This window comes from Aedes aegypti, unplaced genomic scaffold (genome assembly GCF_002204515.2).
Source record: "Aedes aegypti strain LVP_AGWG unplaced genomic scaffold, AaegL5.0 Primary Assembly AGWG_AaegL5_hic_scaff_279_PBJ_arrow, whole genome shotgun sequence".
NCBI lineage: Eukaryota > Metazoa > Arthropoda > Insecta > Diptera > Culicidae > Aedes > Aedes aegypti.
The window spans coordinates 16,431-39,164 of NW_018735937.1; the positions used below are offsets into that span (position 1 = coordinate 16,431).

General features: G+C 36.7%; 2 long non-coding RNA genes across 2 annotated transcripts; one reads left to right on the top strand and one right to left on the bottom strand.

Moving 5' to 3' along the window:
- The first annotated feature begins 1,307 nt into the window (after positions 1–1,307).
- On the top strand, positions 1,308–7,989 carry LOC110681043. Its single transcript, XR_002503071.1, has 3 exons — positions 1,308–1,630; positions 7,634–7,793; positions 7,849–7,989. It is a non-coding gene; the product is annotated as an uncharacterized LOC110681043 (long non-coding RNA).
- Positions 7,990–19,210: 11,221 nt separating this feature from the next.
- On the bottom strand, positions 19,211–22,489 carry LOC110681044. The gene is made up of 2 exons (XR_002503072.1): positions 22,134–22,489; positions 19,211–19,692 (listed from the first exon to the last, which is right to left on the bottom strand). It is a non-coding gene; the product is annotated as an uncharacterized LOC110681044 (long non-coding RNA).
- Positions 22,490–22,734: the final 245 nt, after the last annotated feature.

Sequence of the window (22,734 nt, forward strand, 5' to 3'; positions counted from 1 at the left end):
TCAATAACTTCAAGATAAAAGATTTTAATTTATTTTTAGTTGTTAACTATTATTTTCTATTGGTTCGAATACGTTTTCGGCAACCAATATTAACTCCCCAGCGACAAAAAGACTAAAAATGCAATCATGTTCAGATGCCTTTTTCTCGACATGATGATTTTCATTATGGGACTGTATTGCGAGTAGGGGCAGTAGAGCGGTGCGCTAATTGTAAAAATTCGATTTTTCTAACAAAATTCAAGATGGTGGCCAAATTTAAAACGGCCGCCATTTTTTGTTTAACTTCAAAAGAGAGCTATATCCTTTCTCTATACGATGCCACTAGGTTTGCTATGTGTTCCAAGGGAAATATGAAACATATCACGCGAAGAAACACGTACGATTTATCAAAAATGGGCTTTCGCAAACTATATAGCTAGCTGGCGTAGCGATGGGCGATTTTGAATCGATGTTCCGAAAATCGATTTTTTCGATCCGATTAATCGATTTTTTGAATCGATGTATGGAGCACTCAAAATTGAGTGAATCGATTTTCTTCATTGGTTTTTTGTTTCGATTCGTATGGTAGAAATTTATATGATTTTTTAACGAGTTGATGACGCATAAGCCTAGTTTTGCATCCGCCTTGAAGTGTTTGATACATAATGTTCAAATTCAAACGTTATGCATTTTAAGGAATTTTAAAAATCGTATGCAAAATAATTTGGTCTTATTTGTAGAGCATATTTTGTTAATTTTTCATATGAGCTTGAAAATCGAATCGATTCAGAAACATCGATTCGAATGATTCGATTAAATCGGTGAATCGATTCGACGTATCGAATTTGAATCGATTCAGTAACATCGATGTTCTGGTCAAATTCTCCCAACGCTAAGCTGGCGTACGCTAAGCTGGCGGGTCTACTAATTTGAGAAAACCGCAAGGACCACCCTGAAGTTTTAGCATATACTAGCGATCAGTGACATAAAACTGGAATCCTAACGATGGGTGCCGATGGCGGCCTGGTTTCAGCCAGAACTGCTCACTAAAGGATTATTCACAAATTTCATAACGCCAAAAATTGTCATTTTTGACACCCACCCACCCCCTCGTAACGTTTTTTGTATGAATATTTTATAAATTTTGTATGAGCCGTAACAACACCCACACACTCCCCCTTCAACGTTATGAAATTTGTGGCCTTAAGGTTTTTTTTAATGTCGGTCGTCCCGCGTAAAAAACGCAGTCTTAATCAAATTTGTATCATCGGCTTTGTATAAATAATAATGTGCCTATTTTTATGTTCTGTAATTACAAATTATAAATGTTACATTGTCTGTTTTTGTATTTTAGATCACCTCACTTGTCGATGATCAGCCAGATTTTGAAGTCCATTTGCCAAATCAGCAATTCAATAATTTCTACAACAAAACAAAAATCCAGAAGATGATAGTTTCGATTAAACGGCAGATTGATTTAAACAGTGTAAAGGATTTGTATTACACATCAAGCTACGATAAAATTGTTAACATTCTGGAAGACAGTTTAATCCACTCTTCAGATATTCAATTCGGAAAAGGAGATTTATTAAGCATTTCGACACAAATTGAAATTTTATTGGAGAGTTTTTGGCATTTGGAACGTTATTTGGTAAGTATTGTAGTTAATTTTTCAATAGGATTTCAATATCATTCCTTACCATTACTTACAGTTATTGATTTTCGAATCTTATTAATATTTATATTCACTGAATTTGTTCATTGCTGCATTCACCTATAGCCTATGCTCGTACCATTTTTTCAGAGTCTATATACAGAGAGTTGCGCGAAGAGACTTCTTTGAATGGTTGTTCTTCTTCGTCTTCGAAATAGCCCCTATCTGTTTTGCTGGTCTTCTCGAAAGTGTGGAGTCCATGAAATGACCAGATAGAAGTATAACCCTTTTATCTATTTATGATACAAACACATGAGAATAAAGTGGTGTGCTATGAACACATATTTGTTATATACAAACTCTGAATAAATACCGCTCTCGACGTTCAGTCGAGTTAGTTGATTACTTGCATCCAAAGTGAAAGGCTGTTTTACTGTTAAACCGTAAGAAAACTCTAATAAGGTCTCTGACCTCAAATACTAAAAGTGACTACGAGGAAAAAGGAGAATCGCGTGTGAAGTGTTATAGTGAAAACTATTAGAAGAAAGATAGTGGCTCTAAAGAAGATATTGTATGGTGAGCAACAAAGGTTGTCGCAACAAAGGTGATTAAAAGAAAAGAAAAGTGTTTTAGAAATAAATTGAAAGGGAAAGAAAAGAAATTAGAGTTGCAAAGGCACAAATTAAATTCTAGAGGTCATCTCGGTCATTCCGTTACAAAGGTAACAAAAAGCGTTGCTGGGTTCTAAGTGAGTCACGCTGGTGACATTTTGTTTTCTAGATAAAAAAAAAGGATCTTCAGAGGGCTGACTCCAACGGGAGAAAAGTGATTTTACCCTGGTTCCCTAGTGAATATTTCAACGCCAGACCTGGCAGTGGAAAGTGTGAAAACGAAGCCATTAAAAGTAATCGCTAAGCCAAAGATTGGTGGATAAGGTCATTAGAAGCAGATTGGATCCCAGTGTATAGGAGATCCATTACTGGATTATAGTGGTGGTACAGCGAGCAGGTGTGTGAGCTGTGAGATCGAGTTTGGCGCTTCAAGGTGGTGAGACGTGAGTTTCCTCTTTGGTGAGTGATTCTTATATACCATATACCCTATAATTTGCTCTGATTGTGTATCAACTAGCTGAGTTTTTTTTTCTCTCTCTGCGTTTGTTTTGATTTTCTAAGGAGATGAGTGGAAACATTGTTGGTTCTATTGAGCACTATGTGCGTGGCACGTCTTTCAGCAACTATGCTGAGAGACTTAAATTTATTTTCGAATATAACAAAGTACCAGAAGAATCGCAAAAATCATTGTTCATTACCTTAAGTGGGCCCGCTGTTTTTGAAGAGCTAAAATTGCTTTACCCGGCGACGAATATTTCGACTTTGAATTATACCGATATAATAAAAAAATTGCAAGAAAGATTTGATAAAAAAGAGCCGGATTTGATTCAGAGATATAAATTTTATAATAGATCTCAAACACAATTTGAAACTGCTGAGAATTTTGTATTGGAAGTGAAGTTACAAGCAGAGTTTTGTGACTTTGGGGAATTTAAGGATATAGCTATCCGTGATAAACTAGTTATGGGTGTTTATGATGAAGCATTGCAGCAGAAATTATTAGGTGAAGAGAAATTAACTTTGGCAACGGCCGAGCGTATGATTGTAAACTGGGAATTAGCTGGGGAGCGCGCCAAAATGATTTCGAACAAGGTTCAAACAAATGGCGTAGGATCGGTGCGTGCACGCCTTGAGCATGTTCCAGCTAAGCCTAAAAACAATGAAGATGAGCATTTTGATGATCGTTTCCAAAGAAGCCGGGGCAGAGATCGAAACTGGAATGGTGGTCGCTCTTACAATAGGGCGTCTGGAGAGTACAGAAGCAGAAGTAGGAGTGGATCAAGATATAGAAACTATGCTGATAGACATAGAACCGAGTTGGTTTGTTACTACTGTGGAAAACGAGGACACATGGTGAAAAAATGCTTCAAGTATATCAACGACCAGCGCAAACCAGCAGTGAAATTCGCTGATGCAAAAGAACCGGAGAATAATCTTGAGGATTTGTTCGACCGATTCAAGACGAATTTGGAGGATTCTTCGGAGGATGAATCAGGTGAACTATTTTGCATGATGGTTAACAGTAACACTAATAATGTTTAACGAATGTACTAGTTGAAGGCAAAAAGGTAAAAATGGAGATAGATTGTGGGTCCTCAGTTACGATAATGGGAAAACAATTATACAATAGGATTTTCGACATGCCAGTTGAAAAATTTAGCAAAAAGTTGGTAGTAGTGAATGGCGCAAATTTAACCATAAAAGGTAAAGTTCACGTTGAAGTGGTTTTAAATGGTTCGATTAAACATTTAGATTTGATTATTTTGGACAGCAATAATGATTTTCTGCCATTATTAGGGCGTGATTGGTTGGATGAATTTTTCCCTCAGTGGAGAAATGCCTTTTCAAACTCCTTATTTGTTAGGAACATCAACGAAGAACGACAAAAGGAAGCTGCTATTGTTGCTGTAAAACAAAAGTTTTCTAGCGTTTTCCATAAAGATTTTTCGTCACCAATTGTAGGCTATGAAGCAGACTTGGTGCTTAAAGAAGACTCGCCTATTTTAAAAAGAGCTTATGAGGTACCGTACAGACTGCAGGATAAGGTGGTCGAGCATTTGGAAATGTTAGAACAACAAAACGTCATAACTCCTATTAAGACCAGCGAATGGGCCTCACCTGTGGTCGTGGTCATCAAAAAGGATAAGCAAATAAGATTAGTAATAGACTGCAAAGTTTCTATTAATAAACTTATTATACCTAACTCATATCCTATTCCTATTGCGCAAGATATTTTTGCTAAATTGTCAGGGTGCAAAGTTTTTTGTTCTTTGGACCTAGAAGGGGCCTACACTCAACTCTCTTTGTCTGAAAAGTCTAGAAAATTTGTCGTCATAAATACAATCAAAGGATTGTTCAGATATAATAGATTACCACAGGGAGCTACGTCAAGCGCAGCCATTTTCCAGCAGGTTATGGAGCAAGTACTTGAGGGTTTAAAATATGTATCAGTATATTTGGATGACGTTCTCATAGCGGGAACTGATTTTGCGGATTGTTGCGAGAAACTCCATACGGTACTTGACAGACTTTCAAAAGCTAACATTAAAGTAAATTGGAGCAAGTGTAAGCTCTTTGTATCAAATTTGCCATATTTAGGCCATGTTATCACAGAAAATGGTTTGCTGCCTTGTCCAGAAAAAAATAATACAATTAGCAAAGCTCCAGTGCCCAAAAATGTTAATGAATTGAAATCGTTTTTGGGCCTTATCAATTATTATGGAAGATTTATTCCTAAGTTGTCGCCCAGGCTACACTGTTTGTACAATTTGTTGAAAAAAGATGTGAGTTTCATGTGGGACAACAAATGCGAGCAAGCATTCCAAAACAGCAAGCGACAACTATTAGATGCAAATATATTAGAGTTTTATGACCCGAATAAACCTATAATTGTAGTGACAGATGCGTCTGGATATGGTCTCGGTGAAGTTATAGCACATGTTGAAAATGGCATTGAAAAACCAATTAGCTTCACTTCATTTTCTTTGAACAAGGCACAACGTTCCTATCCCATTTTACATTTGGAGGCATTGGCTTTAGTATGCTGCGTGAAGAAGTTCCATAAGTATCTTTATGGGAAAACATTCACAGTGTACACGGATCATAAGCCACTTGTGTCAATTTTTGGAAAACCTGGAAGAAATACGTTATACGTAACTAGACTGCAAAGATACGTCTTGGAAATGTCAATATACGATTTTGAGATTGCTTATCGACCGTCAGGACAAATGGGCAACGCTGACTTCTGTTCTCGCTTCCCACTGGAACAGATGGTGCCCAAAGAAAACGATCAAGAATTCGTTAAAAATATAAATTTTAGTCAAGAATTTCCTGTTGATTTCTCATTAGTAGCAACAGAAACGAAGCAGAATTGTTTTTTGCAAAAAGTAATATCTTATTATCAACATGGATGGCCTGAGAGAATTGATAAAGAATTATTAAACATATTTTCAAACCAGCATGACCTGGAAGTTATTAACGGATGCCTAATATATCAAGATAGGGTAGTTATTCCAACATCCATGCAAAAGGGAATTCTGAAATTGCTACACTGTAACCACAGTGGGATTGTAAAAATGAAACAATTGGCACGAAGGTCAGTGTACTGGTTTAACATCAACGCAGACATTGAATCTGATATACGTAATTGTGATCCGTGTAACAGAATGATGATAACTCCCAAGGAAAAAGTAGAAACTAAATGGATTCCTACCAATCGACCGTTTTGTCGCATCCACGCAGATTTTTTTTACCTTAATCAAAAAGTATTTCTGATCATTGTTGATAGTTTTTCAAAGTGGATAGAGTTGGAGTGGATGAAATACGGTACAGACGCTGAGAGAGTGATTCGTAAGTCTGTTGCTCTGTTCGTCCGCTTTGGTCTACCAGACGTAGTAGTTACTGATGGAGGGCCTCCATTTAATTCTCATGCATTTGTATCCTTTTTGGAGAAACAGGGAATTAAAGTTATGAAAAGCCCACCATATCATCCGGCAAGCAATGGACAAGCAGAAAGGTCCGTAAAACTAGTAAAAGAAGTGCTTAAAAAGTTCCTGTTAGACAAAGAAGTAATGAACCTACAAATGGAAGACCAAATAAATCTATTTCTTATTAACTACAGAAATACCTGTTTAACGAAACCCTTTAACCCTTCGGAAAAAGTGTTCAACTATACACCTAAAACTATGTTAGATTTGATAAATCCTAAGAAAGCATATGTACCAAAAATCAATAACGATGCTAACAATAGTGAAGTTGGTGTTAATCCAAAGACGACGAGTAATCGAACTAGATCCATGGCTACCGTAGATCCTATATTCAAGCTAAAAACAGGGGAAACGATATGGTATAAAAATAACAATTCAAAGGATTTTACTAGGTGGGTAGAGGCTAAATTTGTAAGACCATGTTCTCCGACTGTTTTTCAGATCTTAATTGGAAACGTGGTGGCAAAGGCCCACAGAGGACAATTAAGGGTTCCTAAGACAGTAGCGAAGCCACCACCGCTAAACCTGACGACTCCATGCAGGAAGAACTACAAGCGTGCCCGTTCGATTTCCAATGAGGAAGATTTCCCTGGATATGGAGAAGATGACGTTGCGACACGAAAGCGTCGTGGTCTGGAAGTCGAGAAAGAAGGGGCCGGAAACGAAGGTGTAATATCTCCAGTGGTACGAAGGTCCAAACGGCTATTAGAAAAGAGTAAGACAAGAACTCCTTGAATTCTATAACCGATATAAGCGTAAGACGCATTCGAGTTGAATAATAAATGAATTGTTAGATCTGAAATATTGTGAGCAATCAAAATATCTAAGTGCATTAAAATGCATTCGGAATCTTTTATAGGGGTGAGAATTGTGGAGTCCATGAAATGACCAGATAGAAGTATAACCCTTTTATCTATTTATGATACAAACACATGAGAATGAAGTGGTGTGCTATGAACACATATTTGTTATATACAAACTCTGAATAAATACCGCTCTCGACGTTCAGTCGAGTTAGTTGATTACTTGCATCCAAAGTGAAAGGCTGTTTTACTGTTAAACCGTAAGAAAACTCTAATAAGGTCTCTGACCTCAAATACTAAAGAAAGATAGACGGTTTGACAGCTCGATAGGTAGATTTGGTTTCACTCTTCGCGCAACTCTCCATTCATTGACTCTGGTCAAACCAACGGGGGTACTTCTTCTTCTTCTTCTTCTTCTTGGCATTAATTATTATATTTGATTTTCATACAAAAAATCTTACCATGGGGGGAGAGGAGTGTCGAAAAACGGCCAAAATTGTCTTACGTAATTAATGGACAACCCCCTAGCGGAAGCTGAATATGGATAGCGGGATTTATATTCATAATGCTAAAAACTAATAAATTTTGTTCTCATTTCAGGACTGTCTTGTTTGGGCCGAAAAGTCGTTGAAATATGCAGTAGATCTATTTGTTTCTATTCAAAATGGAAGCTTCTTACGACGAAATGATTATGCAAGGTTAATAAATTACGTGTTGCCTTATATTCAAGTTTTAATAGAAAAATCTGTAGACTGCACAGGTATGTTTAAAAATTTTACATTATTACATTTTTAAATATTTTTATTTATTTTTAGCTCTTTTCAAAAATATGGCACGATTGATTCAAAGCATCCATAAATTATTGACTCATCTACTTGATAATCAACAAGAGAAACAAATGTTCAATCATTGTACAATAGAGTGTTGGAGAGCTTGGGTTATCATATACTACGTACTACAAAGGTAAGAAAGTATTGCATAGGTGTTGGCAACAGGATTCCATTCAGGAAGTTGGTCATCGGAAATGAGCTCTGGCTCATCGATTTGTTAAGTAGTATTACGCAAAAACTGTGGTCCATGCCACCAGAGGTCATTTGAAACCAGCAACTGAGGTGGTTGACCACGACTAACGATATCAGCCGGGTTTTCAGCAGATATGATGTAATTCCAATCGGCGTCAGACGAACCTTCAACGATTTCTGATACCCGATTGCGAACGAAGAGATTCAGTTGCGGTAGAGGTTTCTTTAACCACGCCAAGACAACTTGACTGTCTGACCAATAATGAATACCACTGAAACTCCAACTTCACAGCCGGAAGGAGCAACAACAAACTAACGAGTAGCAAAACTGCACAAAGTTCAGACCGAGGAATTGTCTATCCCTTAATAGCAGAGGCGTCGCGTGGCCTAAACTCCAACCCGTGCACTTCTAATTAAGTGTCGTTTTATTTTTGTCAATATTAGACATATGAGATTTCAGATGCTTATTGGTAGGGATAATGGAATTCCGCGAAATTTGGCCTGCAACGCGAAATATAGAAAATTCCGCGAAATTAGCTGTATTTAGACAATTTATATGCCAATCGCAGTAAGTTTCAAATGTTTGCTTATGAAAATGGTTTATACATTTTTGAGTCGAGGTTCCATCAAACATTTTCCAGTCGTTTAGTTTTAAGTTGGACGTCTGGTTGGCTTGCTTGTTTTGTTTCAAATTTGACAATATGATATTAAGGTAAAGATGCATCCAAGCCAAACCTCGAATTTTCAAGAGCACAAATCTAGAGAGCCAGGTAACCGTTTGTGCTGAAAATTGAACTCACTGGTAACTTGAACCGAGGATGGAGAGATGCGGCCACGAACCGAGTATTGTGGCAAGAAATTGTTGATTCAGTGTTATCTGTTTAGATGTTAACTAAATAAATGAAAAAAATGGTAACTTGTTGGTGGATCGATCAAATTTTCAGCGTGAACGGTTGTCTGGTTCTCTAGAATGAAATTCGAAGTTTGGCTTCGATACATCTTCATCTTAAAATCATCATGTCAATTTGTAGAATACATAAAAAAAAATTGAAATTCCGTTAAATTTACACATTTAATTGATATTTTCACTGTAAATATGCATTTATCTAAAAAAAATGGTCAAAACTATGGGATCGCAAAATTTTGGTTTTATCGTCTTGGCCACCCGCGAAATTTCAAGAATTTTGCCGCGGGTTTCCATTTTCCCTACCAATAGGGTTGTTTAGCTTGATTGATCAATTCAACCAACACTTTTTCAATTTTAACAATGGGTATTATTATTATGGGAAAATTGTAAAATTGAATATGAAAATAATTCGAATTATGCGAATCAATCAGAGTCGATTTATAAAGCACTGGATTCTAGCTAATATTGCAATACAGGGCTGTGATTATAGCCCACATATCTTTGCATAAAATCTAAATCTTTACACAAGATAGGTCGCTCGCATCGTGTACTTAGTGCACGCATCATTAAAAATGCTTGCTTTTAAAACATACCACAAGCGTGAAAATACAGGCGATGACGCAGGGCGCGACCGCTTTCGAGTAAGTTTCGAGACCATTGCAAGTACCACCGCGCTAATACAGTATGTTGGAAGCGAGGTTTTCAATAAATGTTGTACAAAGAACAGTGGCGCGAGTACTGAGTGCCAAAGGTGCCAAACTTGAAGAAACTTCCTACCGCCAGCCGCCTGAAAAATCACACCTGCACAAGGTGACACGGGAGACCGTGTTATTTTCCCTATCTTTTGTCTCACGCTAACAATTTAGATACAATTATCATCAAAACTTTGTTGAAGCAAATCTCGAGTTTTAATTAACCGATGGAGCTGAAAATTTATTGGGTTGTGCACTACGGGATTATCACAGAAGGCCGAATCTCAGAAGGCCGAATACATTCTAGCCTACCACAAAGGGCCGAATGCACAGAAGGCCGAATCACAAAAGGCCGAATCACAGAAGGCCGAATCACAAAAGGCCGAATCACAGAAGGCCGAATCACAGAAGGCCGAGTCACAGAAGGCCGAATCACAAAAGGCCGAATCATAAAAAGCCGAATCACAGAGTGCCGAATTACAGTTACAAACCTAAAGAATAAAGCATGGATATGAGAAGAACAAGTCCAAGGGGTAGTGCTTTGTGAAGCCCAAGCAGGACAGTTCGGTTTTGCGTCGTCCGATTGATTTAGCTGACGGATTCGCGCGTTTTCGTTGCCGGAGAATTTTTTCCCCCTGTTTTGGAGCGTCTTGCTGGGTAGTGCTTCGAGAAGCCCAAGCAGGACAGTTCGGTTTTGCGTCGTCCGATTGATTTAGCTGACGGATTCGCGCGTTTTCGTTGCCGGAGAATTTTTTCCCCCTGTTTTGGAGCGTCTTGCTGGGTAGTGCTTCGAGAAGCCCAAGCAGGACGGTTCGGTTTTGCGTCGTCCGATAGAGTTTGTTGACGGTTTCGCGCGTGTTTTCGTCGCCGGAGATTTTTTTTTTTTTCCCTTTGTTTTGGAGCGTCTTGCTGGGTACGTATTTGGGAAGGCCCAAGCAAGACGGTTTATTTTCGGGACGCCAAGAAGTTTTGCTGTCAGTGTCAGTTTTGTGTTCAGTCGAGAATGGATGGCCAACTGGTGAGTTCGTTTCATGCTTATGATAACACATATTTTCTTGAAAGCGTAACTTTTATGTAATATTAAAACAAACTTTGTATGGTTTGTCACTATAGGTGTCGGCATTATGCTTTTTTCTTATACAATTTGAATATACATATATTTTTCTCTTTTTGACATTATTAAAAATTATCCTTTGAATTGTTCGACATTGTGAATGTTGACGTATTTTCTAAAACTTCTACCATATCGAGACAAAATGCACAGTAATACTCATATGTAATTTTCAAACAAACTATGTATGGTTCGTCACTACAAGTGTCGGCATTATTCCTGTTTCATATAAGTTAAAATATATACATGTAATTTTCAGTTTTCGTCATTAATAAAAACGTCTTTTGAATTGTTCGACATTATAGATGTTGACGTAATTTTTCCAAAAACTTCTCGAGACAAAAATACAAAACTAGCTTTAAATACAAGTCGTATATTTCCCCCTTGTCCATGGATCGCATCACCGACCAGAGGTGACTCCCAGATCTTTTCCTTCCTCACTAATAAACACCCTTCCCGTGGTGATTGTGGAGATGCAGAGGTATTCTCGGTCTCTAGAAGCAACAATCATTACACCCTAACATTCCTTCCCCATCCCAACTGACTGTAAGGACTTGGCCGGCGCCGTTATTGATCAATAATATTAGATCTGCTAAAATTGCACTTCGAGAGTAAGCGGAAACTCCCATCCCTTATTCATTTGGATCGTAGTGCAATTCTTACCAGTTCCGATCAATCACGGAGTAGCAACCATTGACATGTACAGTCAGTTTATGCTATGCTATGCTATGCTATGCAAAACACCCCTTTCTTTTTACCTTTATTTTTGTAATAAAAAAAACTTTGAATGGTTGGACACTACAAGTGTAGACTTCCGAAAGGTTCACTTTATTCAACAAACTTTGGATGGTTCGTCACTGTAAGTGTCGGCATAAGAATAGGAGTGTTAGGAATGTTTCATTTAGGTATTTGTTCAACAAACTTTGAATGGTTCGTCACCCCAAGTGTCGGCATAATCATGTTTATATCTCACAAATAATTATTTATCATGGTCTAATTGCTTATCAAAGTGAATCCTGTGACCCAACGATCCTCCCCATTAACAAACATCCCTCCCAGTAACCTTTGTGGAGATGCAGAGGCAAACACGGTCTCCAAATAGCAAAGGTTACACACTAACATTCCTTCCCTCAATCCCACCTGACTGCAAGGACGTGGCCGGCGCCGTTATTGACCCTGTATAAATAGAGGCACTGAATTATGCACACTGAAGAAGATTATGGCCAATCCCAGTCAAACTTCTAGTTGATTCTTTGTGCATTTTCACTGACTTCGGTCAATCACGGAATAGCAACCATTGATATGTGTAGTCAGTCTAAGCTAAGCTAAGCTAAGATATGAGAAGAACAAGTCCATGCTTTGTTGAATGCAGTCATGTCAGTAAACAGTGCAAAATTTACATGCGGCGAAGCCGCATTGAGGATGGAAGAACTGAGGCGGCAGAAAGCCGCCGATTTCTCCGATATCCGAAGGTTTTGTACCGTAAAGTGCCCTAATTCAGCGCATTGCCTAATTCCGCGCATTTCATACAAAACGATTTATATTTAGAAATACACATCAATATTGCAACAACTTTCAATGCCATTTGATGCTACTACTATTTAGAATAAGTTTGAATCATCAATAAAAGCAAATAAGGCATTATTTCGCGGCGTAAAAAAATAATCAGTGGAGGCCCGTTTTTCTAATTTCCTTAGCGTCCGTGCTAAGACTGTAGGACAAAAACGATTTCTTTATTGAAAATGTTTTATTTTTTATGCAATTTCCCATGGAACTACTTGCTACAGATATGTTTCATGATGCTTCTATGAAATCTTATCAAATTTTAGCATAATTATTGAGTAAAAAAAGTATTGCGCGGAATTAGGTCACGTCTTTTTTCATAATGCCCTAACTCCGCGCACTGTTTTTCGCTGATCAACAAACAAGTTAAAAATGCTATATTCGTCTTCACATCTAACTATTTCTATGAAAGGTGTCTTCGTGCATAAATACGTTTCACGGGCAAGCAGAATCTCGGGAAAGCTCACTTACAGGGAAACTAAAAGCGGCCGTCCAGAAACCACGTGGTCATTCATGGTGAGAGGAAAAGTTTGTCCAAAGACCAAGCCCCATAAAAATTATAAAATTTTTCTGTGAACGATATACCACAAGAGGAGAGAATCTATACATCTAAGCACACAAAATTTATTTAACATTGTGAACCACAAATAACAAAAAGTATGATATACGGGGAAGAGGGATTGCAAATGGCCATATTTTGTGAGACGTAATTTATGGATGAACTTTATAGTTCTTCTGAGGTTTCTAGTTTGCTTAACAGATTTAAGTTTCAGGTTCCCGTGGCATTAGCGGATACGATTGATTGAATTGTTTAGGACATTCCAAGCAATAATGCGAACTTGTGTTCTTGTGTTGTATGAACAATGCAGAATACGAATACCTATAGGGGTAGTCGGGGCTGTTTCGCCAATGGGTTGGAATGAGCACCCCTTAAAAATTGCATAAATTTTTGAAATTTCATCTGAAGTAACATGCAACTCCAAAGCTGGCAAGGAAATTAAGCAATATGTATGATATAAGTCAGTGTTCTAAACTCATAGAAAAATGAATAAATTATATTCGAAATAAAATGTTGATGATTGACTGTTACAATGTTCTTTAAAATTTAATCTTTTTGCACAGAGTGTTTTTAAACACTATTTACTTTCCAGCTTTGTGAACAAAATAATTAAATTACTAGATTCTATGGGATAATTTCACAATCTAAAATAGGGTGCTAATATCACCCCATCGATAAAAAACCGACACGAAAAATGACAAATTTTGAAAAATCATTCATTTATTCGGGAACTTTATAGGACAACGGAAATCGTGCGGGTCTAAAAATTGTTGGAAATCATACAAAGTACTGATAATTCCTTAATATTTTCTGCACTTCTATCGACTTTTCCTTAAGGTCTCCAAACTGCCCCACATTCCCCTATACGAAATTCACAAGTATCAATGCCACGTTAATGAAAAGACCATAACAAATGTTTTTCTCTGTTTCATATGGTAGTCATAAAAATATAATAAATAAAACTAAACGGCTCATACAAAAATTTACTTTTTTTCATACAAAAAGTATTATGGAGGGTGGAGGGGGTTGTAAATTTTCTATTTTAGCGTTACGTAATGAATGAATGCTGCCTTTCATTGAAATTAATCTTAATTTGATTGCTTCGCGAGTGCGCGGAATTAGGCGTTCTTCTTCGCGGAATATGGAAAAGCGTTTCAAAAGTGCGCGGAATTAGGCAATTTCTATGAGTGAACTATTTCAACAAAATCTCAATTTTAAATTATGAATACAGTCTAGTTTATATTTTTCCCATAATCTAAAACAGATGGCGATCCACTCATAAAGCTTTTTTATTGATGCAATACTATTTTTTAATTAAACATTTCAATCGTTTTATTCCTTAACTGCGCTGAATTACGGCACTTTACGGTATAGCATCTATTCGGTGTCATGCAAACAGCGAATCCAGGCGTTTGCCCGGTATAATGCAAACAGAGGATGTTTTTCCATTTTTAGGTCCGACGAGCGACAGCGAGTTCGGACAGCAAGCGTTTGCCCGGTATAATGCCAACATAGTCTTTTACGCAACAAGCAGGAGAATGATTGCTGAGATAGGGTATAACAAGTGTTTGAGTGATCATAAGAATACTAAGTTTACTAAAAATACTTTTCATCGTTCAGTGCATGTTCGATTTTGACTCGGTTTGAATTTGGCAACATGGAAATCCATGTACACAAAAATGGATTATGGTCAGTCACAAATCCTATCAATTTTTATATACGCGATTTCGTGTTTTAATACTTTTAATAAACTATAGATATTATTGGGCCGAGACAATGTGATGTAGATTCTAAAGAAATGAAACTGAGCTGTTTAGTTCGAAGTATCAGAATAGACTGATCATCTCTTTTATTTCAATTTCTTTCGGAGCCCATCGGCTGAACATTGTATGAGTGTGTTGCATGAGTATCGTGTAGCGAAGATCACTACAGTTCTTCCCCCTTTAAAAATTAAGAATATAATTATCAGAACTTGACATTTGTCAAATAAATAGTACATAATACTTTGTATAAACGAACACTTAACAAGGTAAACTATAAATTGAACAAACAATAATTTGGTTAAATCTCTCAGTACATGGTGACAATAATCACAGCGAAATATTTCATTTTTCGGAGTTTGTTCTGCTTGTACATTTACTACGATCGAATTCTTATTTGAGATATCCTTGGTTTCGCATAGTCTCAATCTTCTAATGCATTTGGACGTGACGGAAGGCCTCAGATGAACCACAATATCTTTGCCGCATTCGTACCTTATCGGCCGCACCTTTGCGCTTACTCTCAAATGGCTCATCTGCAAAACACAATTAGAATACATTGTAGAAATTGAGATCGATGGTATGGATGCATTAAAATGCGAAAGTAATTGTAACCATTTGATTATATACTCAATCACCCAATAGTGGAAAACGAAAGTTTTTCTTTCTACCTCTGTGATCATTCTGCTTATGTTTGAAACACTCAATTTGAAACAATGTTTTGAACCGTACAGTTCTCTCAGGTGGCAACTCAAGAATATTTCTAATTTGAGATTTCTTCTCAACCACAAAACTAGGATATATGCTATCATTAAACTTTCAGTCATTCTAGGGTTATCTGGACTCGCCATCAAAATCGGCGTTCTATTTAACTGTCCATTAGTTTTATTATCTTGTAAAGTTTCTGCTACACCGACATCTTTCGGTTTCAAAGAACTTTTTTCCAATACAAACTCATGTATAAACTCAAACCATTCAAGTTCAAAATCTGGATAGACGTTTAATTCTATTAAATATGCACATACGTGTATCTTCTCGCTAAATGACTTTTCATTACAATGAGGCTCTTGCTCTCCTTTTTTTGATCTAAACGTATTACTACCAAAACTACAAAGGCAGCGTCCATTTATTACGTAACGCTAAAATTGGAAATTTGTGACCCCCTTCCCCCCCCCCCCTTCGTAACGCTTTTTGTATGACAAATTTAAAATTTTTGTATGAGTCATAACGCTTGAGCCGACTCCCCCCCTCCCCCTAGAGCGTTACGTAATTTGTGGATGCCGCCAAACATATGTGTTAGTATTTACTAACTCTATTGGTACATATAAAGGTCTACATTTGTAAATCCCCCAGTAAGACAATTGTTTTAGCACTTGACCGAAATCGTTGTCTAACTTATTCACAGCAACACTACTGGCCTCATTTATTAAAACATTTATTCTTGAATTTTGTCTCATATTCTTGCATATAATGCCTACCACCTACCTATTAGATTCTATGGGATAATTTCACAATCTAAAATAGGGTGCTAATATCACCCCATCGATAAAAAATCGACACGAAAAATGACAAATTTTGAAAAATCATTCATTTATTCGGGAACTTTATAGGACAACGGAAATCGTGCGGGTCTAAAAATTGTTGGAAATCATACAAAGTACTGATAATTCCTTAATATTTTCTGCACTTCTATCGACTTTTCCTTAAGGTCTCCAAACTGCCCCACATTCCCCTATACGAAATTCACAAGTATCAATGCCACGTTAATGAAAAGACCATAACAAATGTTTTTCTCTGTTTCATATGGTAGTCATAAAAATATAATAAATAAAACTAAACGGCTCATACAAAAATTTACTTTTTTTTCATACAAAAAGTATTATGGAGGGTGGAGGGGGTTGTAAATTTTCTATTTTAGCGTTACGTAATGAATGAATGCTGCCTTTCATTGAAATTAATCTTAATTTGATTGCTTCGCGAGTGCGCGGAATTAGGTTGGTGGGGATTGCTCATCAAACCTTCCGGTCCACCTCATTGTTACGTACTATTTGGTGCTGGGTGTAGTTCTTGTTTTTCCAGCTGTATTGAAAAGCATGAGCCATAGTCTTTGGCATACAATTGGATCTTTCTTTAGCAGAAAAGAACCGAAATGTCTATCGACGACCGGTGATTGCTAGCAGATATAGTGGAGAGCTTGTCTTGAAACGTTCATCGCTTCAAGCTAGTTGAAAAACTGAATACACTGATTGCCTGTCGATCAGAGCCGAACTAGGCATAGATCGTATACATACATCTGAATCTACATGTCTCCGATGCATTACATCGTTCAAGGTGGGAGTTATCTGATATGTGAATATGGTACCATGACAGAATTTTTCATCTGAATGAAGTGATAAATCATAATATTCCGCAAACTGTATCACACATCTACAGAATGTATTGCGTGAAGTTAGGACACAGCAGAGTATTGGGTACATAGGACCAAGTCCCTGTCGGGTAGCGCGAAACTGATGAGCGATAGACAATAGAATCAACAACACTACCATAAGGGATAGTAAGCATGTGACTATTGTCGAAACTATGATTAGGAGGCAAATCAACATCCCAAGATCAATTTTTGTTACAACCCAATGTAGGTATTAAATTAGGTTGTAGAAAATGATAAATATCTGATCACTTAGGGATGTGCTGCAAGTTAATAAATGCTCGTAGTCTGTTTTCTTCGAATACATATGTATAAATTGTTAAAATTGCCGAATCATACGCGGAATTTATTAAACGGATCATGATATTAGGACTGAAATCATAATGATGATAGATTATCAACTTTCCTTTCGTCGTGCTATTTGTTACCGTTAGAATCACCAAACTGATTGGTTTCCCACTACATACACCAATACAACAGCACGAAAACTGAAGTATTATAATCGCGCGTTGAAACTTATTCAATATCCATATATTACATTAATAGTGAATTCTTGTATACAGCTGGTATAAATAACAGAATCATCAACTTCTTAAACATTCTTTAACTGAAAACAGGATGCTTGTTTTATCAAACATGCTCAATCTGCACCTAAAATCTCGGATCCAAATAGTTTTCTAAATAAAAATTGAGTCTAAATAAAACGTGTAGGCCAACAAAACATAATTGAGTAGGAGTTTACAAGTTACTTAGGGAATTGAAAGCACATGAAAAGCAGTTTAAATTAATCTATTAGTAGATCAACACTAATGCTCACATTTTTATATTCTCATTTCATCATGGTCCTCATTGCTCGAGCGGAGACGAATACCCTGCAGATGGAAAAAATCGACAGCGCTACGATAAGGAAACGTAACAGATGAGAAACTATCGATACATTTATCAATTATAAAACCCCGTTTTAATGTTAACACTTCGTTTCTGTTTTTTTCGTTTCAGCAATCAAACAACCGAACCAACTCTACTATCTTTTCATTTCTTCTGCGTTATACTTATAGTCCCTCTAGCACTGAACCGAGTGGTGCGCCTTCCGCTTTCTTACTGGTGCTGTCTTTCCTGTACATTTGGCATAGTGTCGGAGGTGGTGTATTGTATTTGCTATACAACGCGCTACTTTCGATATTGTGCTTGGCGTGTGGGGAGGCAGTACTAGTGGTGAAGAGGAGGGCGCCATTCGGTTTAGTACCAGAGGGACTATATCTATTTAATGTATCTGAAGCTTGTGGGACCGCTTTAATTCCGGCGCCTGCTTGTGGAAGATCCCGGTGTGCTAAACGGTATAGGACATGTTAACGGGGGAGGCTTGGTAGGTCCTCACCCAGCCCGTGTCTAGATGGGCGGATAATTGTCTGCCAGGGTGTGGATTGAGCAATTACAATTCGCGAGTGCGCGGAATTAGGCGTTCTTCTGCGCGGAATATGGAAAAGTGCGCGGAATTAGGCAATTTCTATGAGTGAACTATTTCAACAAAATCTCAATTTTAAATTTTGAATACAGTCTAGTTTATATTTTTCCCATAATCTAAAACAGATGGCGATCCACTCATAAAGCTTTTTTATTGATGCAATACTATTTTTTAATTAAACATTTCAATCGTTTTATTCCTTAACTGCGCTGAATTACGGCACTTTACGGTATAGCATCTATTCGGTGTCATGCAAACAGCAAATCCAGGCGTTTGCCCGGTATAATGCAAACAGAGGATGTTTTTCCATTTTTAGGTCCGATGAGCGAAAGCGAGTTCGGACAGCAAGCGTTTGCCCGGTATAATGCCAACATAGTCTTTTACGCAACAAGCAGGAGAATGATTGCTGAGATAGGGTATAACAAGTGTTTGAGTGATCATAAGAATACTAAGTTTACTAAAAATACTTTTCATCGTTCAGTGCATGTTCGATTTTGACTCGGTTTGAATTTGGCAACATGGAAATCCATGTACACAAAAATGGATTATGGTCAGTCACAAATCCTATCAATTTTTATATACGCGATTTCGTGTTTTAATACTTTTAATAAACTATAGATATTATTGGGCAGAGACAATGTGATGTAGATTCTAATGAGATGAAACTGAGCTGTTTAGTTCGAAGTATCAGAATAGACTGATCATCTCTTTTATTTCAATTTCTTTCGGAGCCCATCGGCTGAACATTGTATGTGTGTTGCATGAGTATCGTGTAGCGAAGATCACTACAGTTCTTCCCCCTTTAAAAATTAAGAATATAATTATCAGAACTTGACATTTGTCAAATAAATAGTACATAATTCTTTGTATAAACGAACACTTAACAATGTAAACTATAAATTGAACAAACAATATTTTGGTTAAATCTCTCAGTACATGGTGACAATAATCACAGCGAAATATTTTATTTTTCGGAGTTTGTTCTGCTTGTACATTTACTACGATCGAATTCTTATTTGAGATATCCTTGGTTTCGCATAGTCTCAATCTTCTAATGCATTTGGACGTGACGGAAGGCCTCAGATGAACCACAATATCTTTGCCGCATTCGTACCTTATCGGCCGCACCTTTGCGCTTACTCTCAAATGGCTCATCTGCAAAACACAATTAGAATACATTGTAGAAATTGAGATCGATGGTATGGATGCATTAAAATGCGAAAGTAATTGTAACCATTTGATTATATACTCAATCACCCGATAGTGGAAAACGAAAGTTTTTCTTTCTACCTCTGTGATTATTCTGCTTATGTTTGAAACACTCAATTTGAAACAATGTTTTGAACCGTACAGTTCTCTCAGGTGGCAACTCAAGAATATTTCAAATTTGAGATTTCTTCTCAACCACAAAACTAGGATATATGCTATCATTACACTTTCAGTCATTCTAGCGTTATCTGGACTCGCCATCAAAATCGGCGTTCTATTTAACTGTCCATTAGTTTTATTATCTTGTAAAGTTTCTGCTACACCGACATCTTTCGGTTTCAAAGAACTTTTTTCCAATACAAACTCATGTATAAACTCAAACCATTCAAGTTCTATGGTAAAATCTGGATAGACGTTTAATTCTATTAAATATGCACATACGTGTATCTTCTCGCTAAATGACTTTTCATTACAATGAGGCTCTTGCTCTCCTTTTTTTGATCTAAACGTATTACTACCAAAACTACAAAGGCAGCGTCCATTTATTACGTAACGCTAAAATTGGAAATTTGTGACCCCCTCCCCCCCCCCTTCGTAACGCTTTTTGTATGACAAATTTAAAATTTTTGTATGAGTCATAACGCTTGAGCCGACTCCCCCCCTCCCCCTAGAGCGTTACGTAATTTGTGGATGCCGCCAAACATATGTGTTAGTATTTACTAACTCTATTGGTACATATAAAGGTCTACATTTGTAAATCCCCCAGTAAGACAATTGTTTTAGCACTTGACCGAAATCGTTGTCTAACTAATTCACAGCAACACTACTGGCCTCATTTATTAAAACATTTATTCTTGAATTTTGTCTCATATTCTTGCATATAATGCCTACCAAAATACTAAGTAAAATATGTAGTGACTTTTCACCCAAAATTGTGACCAACAAAAAGTCCTTATTATTTAATTGTCTCACAAAAAACTATCGGCCATATTTTATTTTTGGATTTGGATATATTCAAAAATAAATGGCGGTAATCACAATTTTCAAATATGTTTTTAAAATTGAACAAACAAATAACTTTATTTTCCATCAACACATTTGTTGAAATAACATCACGAATGATAAAAAACATTTTGATACTCTGTAAATTAGTTGCATTGTTTGCAACAGCAAACCCCTTGTTCCTTTGGTCGTATTTGTAATCCCTGTTTGTGTTTCTGTCCTTTGACGTCACAACATCGCAAAAGGATGTTAACTTCAGCGTAAATTCTATATGTGATCTAACAACGTAGGAATTCTTGTTTGTATATTTCTTTGGTCGTTATAACGTCCCTGTATTGTTCCACCATAAAAATATTTTATGCCTAAACCAATCATTCACTAGTGATTTCTCAACCAATTGGCCACATTTCAATTTTGTTTGTACTACAGATTGACTGAGAGGTGTAAACATTACGAGATTCGTGGTCGTCTTAATGTAATTTAATGCTTGAAACTCATTCAACGTCAAAGGTATATTCTCAAATTTAGCATAAATTAATTTTATTAAACTTAAACATAAAATCGTATAATAATGTTCGTGCATAATTCATGCTATAACATAAAACTTTGATTTTTAAATTCCTTCTATACATTGTCTGCTGTAAACCGGGTGTGCTATTAAAACTCATAATAATTGGAATTGTTAATTGAAATTTACCTTTGCATTAAAAAATTAACACATATTGAACTAATTAAAATAATAAGTTGGTAATTGGGATGAAATTGTTATTGATAATTAACAATTTAGCCTACTCAAAACTATTTCAATGAGGCAGAGAGATATTTGTTACGATTAATGTAACCAAGAACATTACGATTCAAATACATGAGCCGTTACCAAACAGTAACATCACACATCAATTTTCAATTAATTAATACATTTGAAAATCTGCAAAATAAAACGATAACTAGCATGTTATTCTCCTGAAGAAAAATAAAATGGCAAATCAGTTAACAAAAAGCAAAAATAAAGGAATCACCAATGCACAATTAACTTTCGTTGAAATGGATTTAGTTTTATGATTGGGTCACCCTATTAACACATGTGTCCGTAAGATGTGAAAAGAAGTTCAGCTTTAATTGTATTACTGAATACATCCGCTGTATAGTATCAAAGTAAAATGGTGCAGATGAACAGCTTCATAATTGAACGCTTGTGTTGCAATAAAAAAAAACTGAATACTTATGGTTTTTATGCTTTAGCGAACATTTAGATTGTGGCAATTAACTTGCAAAGAGATAAAATGTGAATAAATCTTGAGGGTGCACCTACAAATCCGTCGAGCAACAAAAGATTATGGTCACAATATAGGTTTGACTAAATGGATAACTTATCCTCAACCAACACTGCTGGGATGGTTTAAACAGCCGAAAAATAATATCGCAGATTAACCGTTACTGTTGCACGCGATTGGTAAGTTAATAATCCCATCCTCGTCGCCGCGATTTCGTGTTTTAATACTTTTAATAAACTATAGATATTATTGGGCCGAGACAATGTGATGTAGATTCTAAAGAGATGAAACTGAGCTGTTTAGTTCGAAGTATCAGAATAGACTGATCATCTCTTTTATTTCAATTTCTTTCGGAGCCCATCGGCTGAACATTGGATGAGTGTGTGAAACCGACATTTATCGATCGCTATTGGATTCGGTATCGTGTAGCGAAACATCAATCTCAATGTTTCTGTGGGCCTCCTTAACCTTCCAGTCGTCGGCTTACCATATTCAAAATAGTTAATTTATTTCGTGGTCATTATTACGGTGATGCAAGTTTTAATAACAACAACCATTCAATTTTGGATCGGTTCAATTTAGGGAACATGAAAATTTTTGGCATGTTGCCAAAATCGAACAGGCACTGTATACCCTTCCAGTTTTCGCGAGGTTTTTACACTTATGTTGTTCAAAATACAACATGCGACTACCTAAGCTCCAATTATAGATT